The 14,149-nt window shown below is 44.0% G+C and overlaps 1 protein-coding gene and 1 long non-coding RNA gene across 15 annotated transcripts in view; one reads left to right on the top strand and one right to left on the bottom strand.

The window, feature by feature from the left end:
- The window catches only part of nab (NGFI-A-binding protein homolog), a 1,159,032-nt gene that overhangs the window by 1,043,450 nt on the left and 101,433 nt on the right, over positions 1 to 14,149 (top strand). The gene's annotated exons all lie outside the window — the stretch shown is intronic.
- Positions 2,876 to 14,149, bottom strand: part of LOC135917650 (uncharacterized) — a 32,531-nt gene continuing 21,257 nt past the window's right edge. Inside the window, exon 5 of the long non-coding RNA XR_010569366.1 lies at positions 2,876 to 3,890. This is a non-coding gene — a long non-coding RNA (uncharacterized lncRNA). The remainder of the gene's footprint in view (positions 3,891 to 14,149) is intronic.

Below are 14,149 nucleotides of genomic sequence, written 5' to 3'. Positions count from 1 at the left end.
GGTGCGACAAGTTGAAAGTTCAACCTTAAAACGATGATCCGTGCGTGACGATATGTATGATGGCGGGGAGATTATTTCATCCGTAAGTGTTTCGTTAGAGTAATAAATCTTGTGAAAAAGGCATAGGCGAAAGTATTTACGACGTAACTCTAGGTTAGGCAAGTCAAGGGTTAGTTTCATTGATGAGACACTTGCATGACGAGAATAATTCGAAAGAATAAAACGAGCAGCTCGATTTTGAATGGATTCGATGGTTTTTTTTAGCTTTAGAGTAGAAGGGTCGAAAATGGAGCATGCATATTCAAGTTTAGGCCTCACTAAAGATTTGAACAGAAATAACTTGAAAGCTGCAGTTGCCGATGAAAAATTACGCCGTAAAAACCCAAGCATGCGATTAGCGTTACCGTAAATGTAATTTATATGAATGTTCCATGTAAGATTGTGTGTAATGTAGATACCAAGATGTTTATATGATGATACATTTTCTACAGGTATGTTGTTAATATTGTACGTAGGAAGGGTGGTATTTCTTACAACACGGGACACACGCATCGCCTTACATTTATTAGAATTGAGCTTCGTTTGGGATCTAGCACACCATGATGTTACTATGCCAATGTCTGATTGAAGAGTATCGCAGTCGCTAGGGTTAGAAATGACACGATAGAGAACACAGTCATCGGCGAATAACTTAATTAATGATTTAATTTGGTCGGGGAGGTCATTAATATAAATTAAAAATAATAATGGTCCTAGAACCGAGCCTTGCGGTACACCGGAGGTTACTCGACCAGTGGAAGAGAAGTATTCGTTAGCATAAACGAATTGCGAACGGTTAGACAAAAAACACTTGATCCAAGCAAGCACGTTAGGATGAATGTTGAGGTTACTTAATTTAGTTAAAAGTAATTCGTGTGAAACAGTATCGAATGCTTTGGCGAAGTCTAAAAAAATGCAGTCAATAGTAAAGTTAGCATCCATCGCCTGGAATAAATCATTAGTGAATGACAAAATCTGTGTTTCGCAGGAATAGTGTTTTCTAAATCCGTGTTGGTAGGGGGTGAAAAATAAGTTTGACTCGAGAAATGAAACCAGGTGTGAGCAAACTATGTGCTCCATTAATTTGCAAGGAACGCTAGTTAGGGATATAGGTCTGTAATTAAGGGGGGAGTACCGACTGCCAGACTTATGTACGGGAATCACCATCCCTGCCTTCCAATCATTCGGAAGGATGGTAGTTTGAAGTGACTGAGCAAAGATTTCGCTAAGAATTATAGATGAATAAGTAATAGTTCCCTTAAGAAATTTCGTGTTGATACCATCTACTCCACTGCATGCAGAAACTTTTGAGCTCTGTATCAACTTTACAACGCCATCTAGGTCAATGGTAATGGGGAGCATTGGAAAATAATGCACATCAGAAAAAACAGCGCTTGCGCACAGCACAGAATCTGAAAATACAGATATGAACGCGTCATTCAATACTTCACAACAGACACTCCGATCGACAGGTTCATTGTTAGGATCACAGAGTTCAATGGCACTAGATTTTTTACCGTTGACCACACTCCAAAATTTGTGTGGGTTGTCTTTCAAAAAAACTTCATGGTGTGAGGGCAGCAAATACGCGCCAGAACTAGTGTGACGTGTGCTTTATTAATTTAAGTTGATGTATTTTACTGTAAAAAGGTGCACAAAATATTGCTGAAGGTTCTTATTCTTGCATGCGTAAAATTCAATGGTTTGCTCGTTCCGTGCGACAATAAGTAGTATTTCACTTATGTACATCCAGTTCCGGCTTCGCGCTGTTGGCTAGTCGCTCATAGCACTTCCTGGCGACGAGCGACGAGTTCTAGATTTCTAGAGACGAGCGATCGAGCGACAACACCGAGTGATCTTTTCAAGCGACGGCCCGTTTTGTCGCTCGAAGCCGTCGCCCGTCGCCGTCGCGCTCAAGATCGCTCTCATCAGGTTTGGACTTAACGCCAAATCCTAAGAGAAACGCAAGCTCTCGAAATTTTCCATTACTGTCTCACCAAACCACGGTGCCAAACCACGGTGCCAAACCACCTTGCACCGTGCTTCATGGGTGGCGGCAGCGGTCGGTGCGGACAAACACCAGTGTTGACATCCCGAGGCGCCCGACCAATCACAGGCGTAAACTAGGCGCGCGGGCTGCCCCGAGTCTGCTGCTGCAGTTTGCGTCGAAATAAAATCTGTTTGCGCTTCTTTCACTCAATTTCGATGCGATATTCGAATTCGGGGGGTTGAAAACCATGACGTACAACTCTTCACTGATTTTTTCTGGAAAACCTTTCAGCTTCCCTTGAATGCAAAAAAAAACGAAATTTACAATTTTTTATTCCAAGAATACGCAAACAGATTACGACGTAAAACATTTTTATTCTGGTTCCCAACTTCAACACGTCTCAAGCCATTCGTTTCTGGGCGTTACATTTCACAAACACCTAAGCTGGACAGAGCACATAAATAAGGTACGCACTAAGGTTGCACGATCTGTTGGCTTGCTACAACGGATCCGATGCTTTGTGCCTATCGGGCTTCTCATACAACTGTGCTTTTTGTTTGTGCACTCGAATCTTAGCTACTGCCTCTTAGTACGAGGAAACGGTAATAAAGCAGATATGGAAAATTGGCCGTACTGCAACGGCGAGCTGTCCGGTTGCTGAACTTCACAAAACAATACATGGGACCTTCTATGCTAATGATACGCTACAACATTCCTAACATTAGAGACTCTTACAAAACAAAGATCTGCATACGGCTATTTAAAGAGATCTCCAGCAGCAGTGAACTATTTTCAACTCGTTACCTGAGTAGGAGACACAAGATATAACCTACGTCATGCATCAATAGTAATAAAGAAACCAAGGGCGAAATATGTCACGGAAACGATCGCATATGAAACCATGTCTTTATGTAATGCGTACCATAACATAGTTGACGAAGCTATAAATTGTAGAACAATTCACAAATTTAAACATGCAATACAGTACATAATATTTTCTGATCACACTGTGTTTAACAAATGGTAATAGAGTTTCTTTGTTTATTGTCACTAGTTATGTTATTAATGTTATATTCTGAATGTATAACTTTTGTTAATATCAGAATGTTCTTAATTTTTGCTGTGCTGTATTTAGTTACTTGTTATTGGCAAACAGTTGAAACTTTTCAATGTGTTGAAAATGTTGCTTTAAATAGTTTTGAAGTTTTCTGTCTTATTATTTGTACTTTGTTTTATCACTAGACTGCTACTTCTGCTGCTCCAGCGAGGTAAAGGTCTTAGTCAGGACGCCCTCCTTTTGCCTTACCTTGCGGGCAAACCTTGTATTTGTGTTGCCCAAATAAATGAAATGAAATAAAAAAAACGTATCCTAAGGAAAAAAATAGTGCTCGCAGCTAATGAGAGGATAGCTGTCCGTGAACCGGATGAAAAAACAAAGAAGGAAATTGCTGCAAGCAAACTTTCGTGTTTGAATTCAAGGACTCTTCTGGGAGTTAATGAAAGCAGCATTCTGGGCCAAGTTGGTAATCTCAAGTATTATTGCGCAACAAAAAGACACGGACGTCTGTGTGTTTCTGGTTGCCCAGTAATATTTGAGTCTTCTGGGAGCCAGGCAACATAAAAAAAATATTTTGTACTGCGGAACACACTCCGTATACATGTCGAAGTATTTTGATGCACGCGAAGTTTGGTGCAAGGGAAGTTTTTTATGGATGCATTGCTAATGAGAGAAAAGAAAGCTTTTTCCGAGTATTCCATTCTGACAGAATTTCTTCGACACCACAAACACATCATATATCTTTCGCATAGGTTCAGAGTTATTTGTCCTGATGACTCCTGGACTTCACGGCGATCGTCGTGCCTGGAAATAAAAAGAAATCGCTCTCCAATTTAGACAATTCCAGAAACTGTTTCATCTTGGCCATGTTAGGACTATGTTTTGTTTGGTAGTTCAAGGCCGATATAGTAGTGATCTAGCACGAAACAGGTCTCAGTGCTAACCGTGAACTTCTCACGTTGCGAGATAATAATTCGAAGCCTTTCATGTCACTGCCCCTATTCTGGTGTGGCTATAAAAACCTAACTCGACTGTTGCTTAATTGCACCTTGTTGGGGGAGAGAGCCATTGTCGAGACTGTGCTCAACACCCTTGCGTTGCCCTGCTACTTGACATGTGCGCGTTTGCTGTAGTGCGCTGCATCCCACTGATGTGCACACATTCTGTTTCTCTTTATACTAAATCTATGCTCACCTGTTTACTTTCATTCCCTTTGTACCCTTTGTTCAGCACAGGGTAGGTCGCTTGTACTTACGCTGACTAACCTTCCTGTCTTCCCATCTTTCTTCATCCCTGTCCCAAAAGCACGTGCCAGCATTGTGAAACTGATCTGATGTAAAGAGCGCGAAGATGACGGTGGACAATCTAGTCAAGCTAATCTAGTCAAGCTAGTCAAACGCAGCAATGGCTAACATATGCCTGCTGAACGTTTTAAAGAAGCCCTGTCGGCATCGAGCTAGGGAGAGATTTCTTAAGTAGCTTGAAGGACTGGAACAGGCAGGCTGCCCACTACTTGTGCAAGTATATGTAGCATAAAAAATCCTGAAGCAGTCGTGAACCCGCCAACTGGCTCAGGAGCCACCTCGCGAAAAAGAAAAGGTAGCCGTCATGCCTTACATACACCGAATGTCGCATAATTTGAAGAAGAGTGCCAAGCAAGCTAACGTAAAGGTAGTAAGCTTTCAAGGATCTGCAGAATAATCAACATTTTTTGGCAAGGCACCTGCCTGTATCACAAAACACGAAAGTAATTACGTCGATTGTCTGGGCGTCGTTTTTGAACTTCAATTGTCGTGTGGTAGAAAGGACGTGGGCGAAACCGTGCCATGCCTGCATCATAGGCCTAGGCAAAATCAAAACAATGTTAGGAATTGGAGAGGGCCACCTGGCAATTGGTTAACTTTCTTGGAGCTATTTTTTTTCACATCTCGTCATCACGGGTTCAGGAAGGCATTCTCCTGTGAAATGCAATTAATTTAACTTACTAATGAACTATTAGACTAGGGATCTATATTGATAGCGTGTTCTTAGATTTCTCTAAATATTTCGACCTTTTCTGCCATGAACTAATTTGTCTGAAGCTCTTGACCCTAACATTCTTGCTTGGGTAAAAAAACGTTTTGTTAAACCTGCTGCGATTTGTGACTGCTAATGGCTACGATTCTTCTCCCAGCCCTGTCCATTCAGGAGTGCCCCAAGGTTCTCTCCTTGGATTCCTTCTTTTTCTAATTTACACAAACGATTTACCTGATTGTATTAACTCCTCTATTAGGCTTTTTGCAGACGACTCTGTTGTATACCGCCTGATTTCCCCGGATAACGACACATCACTACTACCGACTTACCTTGATAATATTTCTGATTGCTGTAACACATGAAAAATGAAACTCAACGCGACGAAGTGCAAACTAACGAAAATTTCTCGTACACTATCTACTAACGCTTGTAAGTATAACATAAATCGCTCCCCTCTCGAAGCAGTGACCACTTGCATATACTTAGGGGTCCACATTAATTCTAACCTGTCTTGGCAACCACACAGTGATTATATTGTCAGTAATGCTAACTACATGCTTGAGTACCTGCGCAGTAATCTTTCAATGGCCCCTTTTTTCTTAAACTCCTTCTTTATAAAACCTATTTTCGTTCCAAACTAGAATATGCATCAGCTCTCTGGGATCCATTTACCGAAAATGTTGTTAGTCGGCTTGAAGCAGTACAGAATCGTAGCGCACACTTCATTTTTTCCAACTACTGCCGTTGTTCCAGTACTTCATCTATGAAAACAGCGTTACGGCTTGGCACGACTTTCCTTATTTCATAAGATTTACTACCATAACTCTCGTCTTAAGCAAGAATTACTTTCCCACCATTCATTCATATCGTCTCGTATTGACTATCGTTATGAAATGTTTGTTCCTCGTTGTGACAGTAACGAACACTAACATTCTTTCTTTCCTCAAACTTGTAATGACTGGAACCACTTGCCCACCCACATTGTGTCTATTAAGGGCCCTAGTCACTTTAAAAATTCGCTCGAATATGTTACTTAATATTTGCTGTCCGCTTTTTTCTTTATTATTCTTACGACTCGCTTCTGTAATGCCCTACGGGATCTGAAGGTATTCGAATAAATAAATAAATAAATAAAAAAATAAATAAATAAATAAATAAATAAATAAATAAATAAATAAATAAATAAATAAATAAATAAATAAATATATTCGTTGTAGAGATTACAAATGTAAGCAAAATTTTCAAGCCGGCGCTGTGTTGGCCAGAAGCCGTGGCAAATGGGTTTGATTAGTAATTGAGGTTAAAAGGATCACTGAGGCGGGCGATAAGCCTGTGAATGTTGCATCAATCTCATTGTCGCAAAAAGAACTGCTTTACATGAACGCGGATGTGCACATACGAACTGTGATAGCGCTTCTTGTAGAATATATTGGCGTCCTTACCTGATTACACATTGTTGGGAGTAAAGAAAGGCGCCCTGTGTGTGTTTTTCTCTCTTTGTATGTTGTCGTCTTCGCGCCTTTCACTTTGACCTCGCTTAACCTACACGGCCAGTTATCCACCCTAACATCATAAAATTGGTGTCGATGATTTACTACAGAAAGCAGAGCATTTTGTATGGCACTCTTCACATGTACATAACTCATAAAAGATTGTGAATGACATGAGAATGTGTCCGACCTTTGCAATTACAGCACTGTATTTCTAATTTCACTGGCGATAGTAGCATTACAGTTCATTCCCACTTCATCTGAACGCAACTATTCAAGCCATGACAATAGACGAACACGCGTAATGCTCTGAGCAAGCAACTAAAGCGAGCAAAATATGCTTAGTTGCGCCCTCCACATTTTACACATACACATTTCACATATGCTTGTCCTTTTCGAAATCAACTGAGTGTGCTTGGGACAATGAGTTGTAATAATTATTTGGCCCACATTGTCAGCTGGCACTCTGGGGCAGTCACTTATAGACTTTGGCATTCAATTCCACTTGCATTCATTTACACTTGCCTAAACTAACTCAGTTACCTTTCATTCTTGAGAAATCAGCAGAAATGAGTGAAAGGGCTCTTGAATGTGTGCCTACCTGTAGTGATATTAGAGTGCGCGCAAAGGCTTCAACGTCATCTGCATGCGAGTAATATTGTAAACACTTGTCTCTTTCTGTGCCCCACCCCACTTTCGTGCTGGCAAAATATCAGCTTTTACTTCGTGTGAATTTTCATCATCCGTAGTAAAGGAAAGAAAAGACAGGTGAAGTGTAATTGCACACCCGCATAAACAGAAAACAAGTAATTCCATAAACAGGAAACAAATCGGGGGTTAGTGCAATTTCGCAACAGTAGCAGGCTACATCATACAAAAGTTGTGTTTGCCAGCAGCGTTTAATACAGCGTTTTAATACGAAACTAGGTGGTGGTAGCATGGGGAACAAGCAATGCTGTGAAGTACTCACAGGGACAGAAAAAAATTAAATATGAAAAGAAAATGAGAAACAGTAGAATACAGATATATTGCCACATCCTATATGGTCGCCGCTGGTATGTGCCAAGCGATGAGAACGACGCTGAAGTAGCGCGCGAGTGGAAAAACAGAGACGACAACGACGTCGTGTTGACTGCTCTGATAAAGCGCTTTCATACACCTGGCGCAGTCACATTGAACATATTAAAAAAAAGCAGAACGAGCCGTAGCTATGCTCCGCCGGCTCAGCCACCGTCGCTCTGGACTACGCAGGGATACTTTCATCATCATCATCAGCCTGGTTACGCCCACTGCGGCGCAAAGGCCTCTCCCATATTTCTCCAACAACCCCGGCCATGCACTAATTGTGGCCATGCCGTCCCTGCAAACTTCTTAATCTCATTCGCCCACCTAACTTTCTGCCGTCACCTGCTACGCTTCCCTTCCCTTGGAATCCAGTCCGTAACCCTTAATGACCATCGGTTAGCTTCCCTCCTCATCACATGTCCTGCCCATGCCCATTTCTTTTTCTTGATTTCAACTCAGACGTCATCATCTCGCGTTTGTTCCCTCACCCAATCTGCTCTTTTCTTATCCCTTAACGTTACACCTATCATTCTTCTTTCCATAGCTCGTTGCGTCGTCCTCAATTTGAGTAGAACCCTTTTCGTAAGCCTCCAGGTTTCTGCCCCGTAGGTGAGTACTGGTAAGACACAGCTATTATACACTTTTCTCTTGATGGATAATGGCACTCTGCTGTTCATGATCTGAGAATGCCTGCCAAACGCACCCCAGCCCATTCTTATTCTTCTGATTATTTCTGTCTCATGATCCGGATCCGCAGTCACTACCTGCCCTAAGTAGATGTATTCCCTTACGACTTCCAGTGCCTCGCTGCCTATTGTAAATTGCTGTTCTTTCCCGAGACTGTTAAACATTACTTTAGTTTTCTGCAGATTAATTTTTAGACCCACTCTTCTGCTTAGCCTCTCCAGGTCAGTGAGCATGTACTGCAGTTGGTACCCTGAGTTACTAAGCAAGGCATCAGAGAATCGCAAGGTACTAAGGTATTCTCCATTAACTTTTATCCCCATTTCTTCCCAATCCAGGTCTCTGAATACCTCCTGTAAACACGCTGTGAATAGCATTGGAGAGATCGTATTTCCCTGCCTGACGCCTTTCTTTATTGGGATTTTGTTTGGGCGATGGGTAGAGTGAAAACTAAATACACTATACTAATGGGTGACTTTAATGCCAAGGTAGGCAAAAAGCAGGCTGGAGACAAGGCAGTGGGGGAATATGGCATAGGCACTAGGAATATGAGGGGGGAGTTATTAGTAGAGTTTGCGGTAAAGAATTATATGAGGATAATGAATACCTTCTTCTGCAAGCAGGATAGCCGAATGTGGACGTGGAGGGGCCCGAACGGCGAGACTTAGAAATGAAATAGACTTCATACTCTGCGCTAACCCTGGCATCATACAAGATGTGGGCGTGCTCGGCAAGGTGCGCTGCAGTGACCACAGGATGGTAAGAACTCGAATTAGCCTAGACCTGAGAAGGGAACGGAAGAAACTGGAACATAGGAAGCCGATCAATGAGTTAGCGGTAAGAGGGAAAATAGAGGATTTCCAGATCAAGCTACAGAACAGGTATTCGGCTTTAACTCAGGAAGAGGACCTTAGTGTTGAAGCAATGAACGACAATCTTGTGGACATCATTAAGGAGTGTGCAATGGAAGTCGTTGGTAACTCCATTAGGCAGGATACCAGTAAACTATCGCAGGGGACGAAAGATCTGATCAAGAAACGCCAATGTATGAAAGCCTCTAACCCTACAGCTAGAATAGAACTGGCAGAACTTTCGAAGTTCATCAACAAGCGTAAGACAGCTGACATAAGGAAGTATAATATGGATAGAATTGAACATGCTCTCATGAACGGAGGAAGACTAAAAACAGTGAAGAAGAAACTAGGAATTGGCAAGAATCAGATGTATGCGTTAAGAGACAAAGCCAGCAATATCATTACTAATATGGATGAGATAGTACAAGTGGCTGAGGATTTCTATAGAGATTTATACAGTACCAGTGGCACCCACGACGATAATGAAAAAAAAAATAGTCTAGAGGAATTCGAAATCCCACAGGTAACGTCGAAAGAAGTAAAGAAAGCCTTGGGAGATATGCAAAGGGGGAAGGCAGCTGGGGAGGATCAGGTAACAGCAGATTTGTTGAAGGATGGTCGGCAGATTGTTCTAGAGAAACTGGCCCCCCTGTATACGCAATGCCTCATAACGTCGAGCGTACCAGAATCTTGGAAAAACGCTAACATAGTCCTAATCCATAAGGAAGGGGATGCCAAAGACTTGAAAAATTATAGACCGATCAGCTTACTGTCCGTTGCCTACAAACCATTTCCTAAGGTAATCGCAAATAGAATCAGGAACACCTTAGACTTCTGTCAAGCAAAGGACCAGGCAGGATTCCGTAAAGACTACTCATCATATTCGCACTATCAATCAGGTGATAGAGAAATGTGCGGAATATAACCAACCCTTATATATAGCTTTCATTGATTACGAGAAAGCATTTGATTCTGTTGAAACCTCAGCAGTCATGGAGGCATTACGGAATCAGGGTGTAGAGGAGCCGTATGTAAAAATACTGAAAGATATCTGTGGCGGCTCCACAGCCTCCGTAGTCCTCCATAAAGAAAGGGATACCTTACTGATGATCTATAAAATGTATGTTCGGGCCATATTAGAATTCGGCTGCGTGATACTTTCTGGTGGCCCCGCCTACAAAATTAAACCTCTCATACTTTAGGAAACGCAAGCTCTACGGTCATGCCTCGGGCTTCCTAGATTTGTTGCCAACGCTGTTTTATATCAGGAAGCACATATACCCACCCTAGATTGCAGATTCCGCATGCTTACGGTTCAGACATTTTTAAAGATTTATGAGTTTTCAAAAAGACTTACACAATATGCCTTTATCACTGAACCTGCTGAGTTTTTCCAAGTATCGCGGTCGAGATTGCACAACCCTCAGATAGTATTCGTACAAGCACAGTTACAAAAACTGGATGTATCCAAACGCCAAGTTTACCATTCAGATGATGCCTTTACAGACCTCAAAATTGAGTTCGAGGACATATTTCCTAATCATGCTAAACTATTACCATGGCGATATTTAATTAATATCTTACACGGCCACCTGCACCAGCTAACCACTGACAACGTAGTAGCTACTGACGCTTCTGTTTGCAATGAGAAGGCAGGAGTGGGGATCTTCTCTGAATCTCTTCAATGGTCCTACTCCCTTCGCCTTCCCGACTTCACACCTATATTTGAGGCAGAATTATTAGCGATTATATTAGCATTACGAAAACTCTCCCCAAAAGACCCATTAGCTGTTATCGTGACCGACTCGCTATCTGTATGCACAGCACTAACTGCATCATTAAATTCAGCAATTCAAAGAACATTTCGTTCGATGATACCTCCGTACTTACGAAAAGTATGTTTGGTTTGGGTACCGGGACATCGTGGGTTGTACTTGAATGAAATGGCAGATTCACTCGCACGAGCATCCCTTAACGGCCCTATCATATATGTTTTGGCGACATCAGCTTATGTCACCGCGGCAAGGTACAGAAATTTCGCTATATCTCAAAATTCTGCAATATCCATGCTAACACCGTGTTCTGAATTCCACCATCTTGGCTTCCCATGGAGTATTAATTGGTGTCCTTCAAGGCAATTGGAAGTATCTTTTACAAAATTGAGATGCCGTATACCTCCTATAAATTTTTACTTACACAGGTCTGGTCTCGCGATGTCCCCTCTATGTTCTTATTGCAGTGCACCTGAAACTATCGAACATTATTTTCTCTCATGCCGCCGCTTTCTAAGACAAAGAAGAATATTAGAATACTCATTTACCAAACTCGGCCTATCACTAACCTCGACAAACATTCTTTCTTTTGGGGCAACTTCACTGGGAACAAGCCACAGGGATGCTTTTCTTGCTGTTTACAGTTTTATTAGAGAGACAAAAAGAGTACCTTGCTGACTTTCTACAATTATCCATAGTTTCTATTTCTTCATTTCTTTACGTTAAATTATTTTATCAAAATTCTTACCAATACTTTCGTTGCAAGTCTAAATTACAGTTCTATCGTCCCACGCTCCACTATTCAAATCTAGTTTCTCTATACTTCTAACCTTACAGAAAACCGCCTGCTTCTTGGCCAATCCCCCATAGTAGGTACGTGCCACTGTCTGGGACACAAGACAAGACAAGACGTCCTCTACACCGGCTTTCCCGTCTCCTACTAGGCTGCGACACTGGTGGAGGTGCTGGGCAGGATTGCCTCATGCTCGGCACCCCTTTGCGGAGCTATACCTCGAAAGCGGAATCACCTTCGTTCGTCGAAACTCCTGTTCACCGGTACAGTCGCCGCCTGCTAGGCCTGACGCCCGAGTTCAACCCTTTGCAGGACCCTGCTGGAACGCGTCTACCTACTTCCGCCATGGCTACTGCAAATCCATCGCAGGTGATGCTGCAGAAACCTAAGATACCAAAAAGTTTCCATGGCAACGCTTTTGAAGATGTCCAAGACTGGCTGGACTAATTTGAGCGTGTCGCCAGTTAAAATGACTGGGACTGCCAGCAAAAGCTGTCTAATGTCCATTTCGCGCTTCAAGGCAGTGTGCGGACGTGGTTTATGAACCGGGAGAGAAGTTTTACAACATGCGATGCCTTCCGCACCCAGCTGCTAGACACGTTCACTAGTACCGACAGAAGAGACAACGCGCAGCGCCTACTCGAATCCCGTATTCAAAAACCAAACGAGAGCGTTGCCATGTTTGCAGAAGACATGGCCCGCCTTTTCCGCAGACTAGACCCTGAGATGGCCGAAGAAAATAAGTTGCGCTATCTCTTGCGCGGAGTGAAGGAGGAACTGTTTGCCGGGCTCATGAGGGACCCACCGATGGCAGTGGCCCAATTTACCAAGGAGGCTACCGCTATAGAGCGGGCACTACAGCAATGGTACCACCAATATGACCACAAGAGCTCGCCAGTGAATGCTTCAATTCTTCCTGAAACTGTAGCACGTCTCTGCGTGAAGTATTCCGAGATTGTGCGAGAGGAGATCCGGCAGCTCGGGATCTCACCCAGCGGTGGCTTCTGTCGCTGATATCGTTCGGGAGGAAGTTCGAGAGGCCTTTTCGTCGCCCGACTAGCCGGTGGTGCCGCGACGATTAACCTACGCGGAAGCTGTCTGGCGTCCACCTCCCACCACTTCGATGCTGCTGTCACCGTCGACCACTACGACGCAGCCATCACCACCACCCCCGATGCCCTATTTTGAACAGTCACAGCCGCCGCCAGCTATGCCTATCGCCGCCAGCCGATCGCTGCGCCTCGTTTCTACGGCGAATCCGCTGCCGGCTACCCGCTTCGAAAGACCGATTTGTGACGCACCGCTGATCGCCGGCCGCTGTGCTTTCATTGCGGCGAAGCAGGACATGTTTACCGCGCGCGACACTACCGCGCGGCTGGGTATCCAAGATTTGCCAACTGCAATTACCCTGTGTCGTAGCTGCGACGGAAATTCTACAAACTTTCGACCAGAAGGTTCAACGACGCCTCGATTGCGTTCCCCTTCTCCCGGTCGTTACACCCCACCGACGCGTCGCAATTTTTCTGACGCCTCTAGGGGCAGGTCCCCTAGCCCGCGCCGGGGAAACTAGACGCAGCGACCTTCGGGGGTGAGGTTGCGAACCGGCTAGATATCCAAGAGCCCCCATCTCCGTCCATCGACGACTCTACAACTCCGACGACTCCAACCACACCCCCTGTAACGGAGGCCGTCAGCGCCGATCTTGTCGTTTGCATTGACGGCCACCAAGTGGCCGCTCTCGTCGACACTGGTTCGCATTTTTCGATAATGAGTAAAAAGCTGGCCGATGGGCTGAGAAAAGTGAAGACGCCGTGGACCGGGCCCAACATCAGAACTGCCGGCGGCCAGTTGATGACGCCGATTGGAAAATGCACAGCTAGGATAGTAATCGCCGGTGCAACCTTTGTCGCCACCCTCGTCATTCTCTTTGACTGCTGCAAGGAACTTATATTGGGGATGGATTTCTTGAGAGAGTACGGTGCATTGATTAATGTCCGTGACTTCGTCGTCACATTTTGTACGAGCTAAGACAACGTCGACCCCGCGGAACACCAGCGACCCCGCTTACGTATCGCCGAAGACGACGTCACGCTTCCGCCGCGAAGCTCTTCCCTCGTACCTATAATCTGCGACAACCTGAACACCGGGACTGGCGTCGCTGAACACATCGACGCACTGGTACTGAGTCAAGGGGTTTCCATCGCCAGGGCCGTAATTAATGTACACGACAGACATGCGGAACTCCTGCTGACGAATTTCACCAGGAAACGTCGGCACATTGTTAAAGGCACGGCTGTTGCTTACTTCGACGAATTTACTACAATACAGGACTGCCTCTCAGTGGAGCACGCGACGCCCAACGTGGTTATGGCTGCCCCTGGGGTTGACA

The sequence above is a fragment of the Dermacentor albipictus genome, chromosome 4 (genome assembly GCF_038994185.2).
Source record: "Dermacentor albipictus isolate Rhodes 1998 colony chromosome 4, USDA_Dalb.pri_finalv2, whole genome shotgun sequence".
Taxonomy (NCBI): domain Eukaryota; kingdom Metazoa; phylum Arthropoda; class Arachnida; order Ixodida; family Ixodidae; genus Dermacentor; species Dermacentor albipictus.
This window is presented reverse-complemented; position numbering and strand designations above follow the sequence as displayed.